This window comes from Rhipicephalus microplus, unplaced genomic scaffold, assembly GCF_043290135.1.
Source record: "Rhipicephalus microplus isolate Deutch F79 unplaced genomic scaffold, USDA_Rmic scaffold_38, whole genome shotgun sequence".
In the NCBI taxonomy this organism is placed as follows: domain Eukaryota; kingdom Metazoa; phylum Arthropoda; class Arachnida; order Ixodida; family Ixodidae; genus Rhipicephalus; species Rhipicephalus microplus.
The window spans coordinates 1,752,774-1,754,732 of record NW_027464611.1 but is presented as its reverse complement, the minus strand read 5'-3'; the positions used below and the strand labels follow the sequence as shown (position 1 = coordinate 1,754,732).

At 53.2% G+C, this 1,959-nt stretch overlaps 1 non-coding gene across 1 annotated transcript; it reads right to left on the bottom strand.

The window, feature by feature from the left end:
• Positions 1 to 1,405: 1,405 nt before the first annotated feature.
• Positions 1,406 to 1,479, bottom strand: TRNAN-GUU (transfer RNA asparagine (anticodon GUU)). The gene has a single exon. It is a non-coding gene; the product is annotated as a tRNA-Asn (tRNA).
• Positions 1,480 to 1,959: the final 480 nt, after the last annotated feature.

Here is a 1,959-nt window from a genome sequence, read left to right as displayed (position 1 = left end):
CGCGCCACGGAGACAGTCGTGCTTCACTTTCACCACCATCAGAACATACCTTCAAAACTATCAGCGCAAAGAAAAAAGCAACACACCACTCCCGGGGGGCTTGAAACTCCAACCTTTCGGTTAACAGCCGATCGCGCTAGCCAATTGCGCAACGGAGACAGTCCTGCTCCACTATCACCACCATCAGAACATATCTTCAAAGCTATCAGCCTAAAGAATAAAAGCGTCGCACCACCACCGGGTGGGCTGGAACCTCCAACCTTTCGGTTAACAGCCGATCGCACTAGCCAATTGCGCCACGGAGACAGTCGTGCTCCACTCTCACCACTAACAGAACATATCTTCAAAGCTATCTGCGCAAAGAAACAAGCAACACACCACTCCCGGGAGTGCTTGAACCTCCAACCTTTCGGTTATCACCCGATCGCGCTAGCCAATTGCGCCACGGAGACAGTCCTGCTCCACTCTCCCCACCGTCAGAACATTTCTTCAGAGCTATCAGCCCAAAGAATAAAAGCGTCGCACCACCACCGGGTGGGCTGGAACCTCCAACCTTTCGGTTAACAGCCGATCGCACTAGCCAATTGCGCCACGGAGACAGTCGTGCTCCACTCTCACCACTAACAGAACATATCTTCAAAGCTATCTGCGCAAAGAAACAAGCAACACACCACTCCCGGGAGTGCTTGAACCTCCAACCTTTCGGTTATCAGCCGATCGCGCTAGCCAATTGCGCCACGAAGACAGTCCTGCTCCACTCTCAACATCATCAGAACATATCTTCAGAGCTATCAGCCCAAAGAAAAAAAGCCGCCGCACCACCACCGCGTGCGCTCGAACCTCCAACCTTTCGGTTAACAGCCGATCGCGCAAGCCTATTGCGCCCCGGAGACAGTCCTGCTCCACTCTCACCACCATCAGAACATATCTTCAAAGCTATCAGCCCCAAAAAAAAGCGCCACACCACCGCCGGGTGGGCTCGAAACTCCAACCTTTCGATTACCAGCCGATCGCACTAGCCAATTGCGCCACGGAGACAGTCCTGTTCCACTCTCACACCGTCAGAACATTTCTTCAGAGCTATCAGCCCATAGAAAAAAAGCGTCGCACCACCACCGGGTGGGCTCGAACCTCCAACCTTTCGGTCAACAGCCGATCGCGCTAGCCAATTGCGCCATGGAGACAGTCGTGCTCCACTCTCACCACCATCAGAACATATCTTTAAAGCTATCAGCCCAAAGAAAAAAAAAGCGCCGCACCACCACCGGGTGGGCTGGAACCTCCAACCTTTCGGTCAACAGCCGATCGCGCTAGCCAATTGCACCACGGAGACAGTCGTGCTTCACTCTCACCACCATCAGAACATATCTTCAAAACTATCAGCGAAAAGAAAAAAGCAACACACCACTTCCGGGAGGGCTCGAACCTCCAACCTTTCGGTTAACAGCCGATCGCGCTAGCCAATTGCGCCACGGAAACAGTCCTGCTCCACTCTCACCACCATCAGAACATATCTTCAAAGCTATCAGCCCAAAGAAAAAAAAGCGCCGCACCACCACCGGGTGGGCTCGAACCTCCAACCTTTCGGTTAACAGCCGATCGCGCAAGCCAATTGCGCCCGGAGACAGTCCTGCTCCACTCTCACCACCATCAGAACATATCTTGAAAGCTATCAGCCCAAAGAAAAAAAGCAACACACCACTCCCCGGATGGCTGGAACCTCCAACCTTTCAGTTAACAGCCGATCGCGCTAGCCAATTTTGCCACGGAGACAGTCGTGCTCCACTCTCACCACCATCAGAGCATATCTTCAAAGCTGTCAGCCTAAAGAAAAAGAAGCGCCGCACCACCACCGGGTGGGCTCGAACCTCCAACCTTTCGGTTAACAGACGATCGCGCTAGCCGATCGTGCCACGGAGACAGTCATTCTTCACTCTCACCACCATCAGAACCTATCTT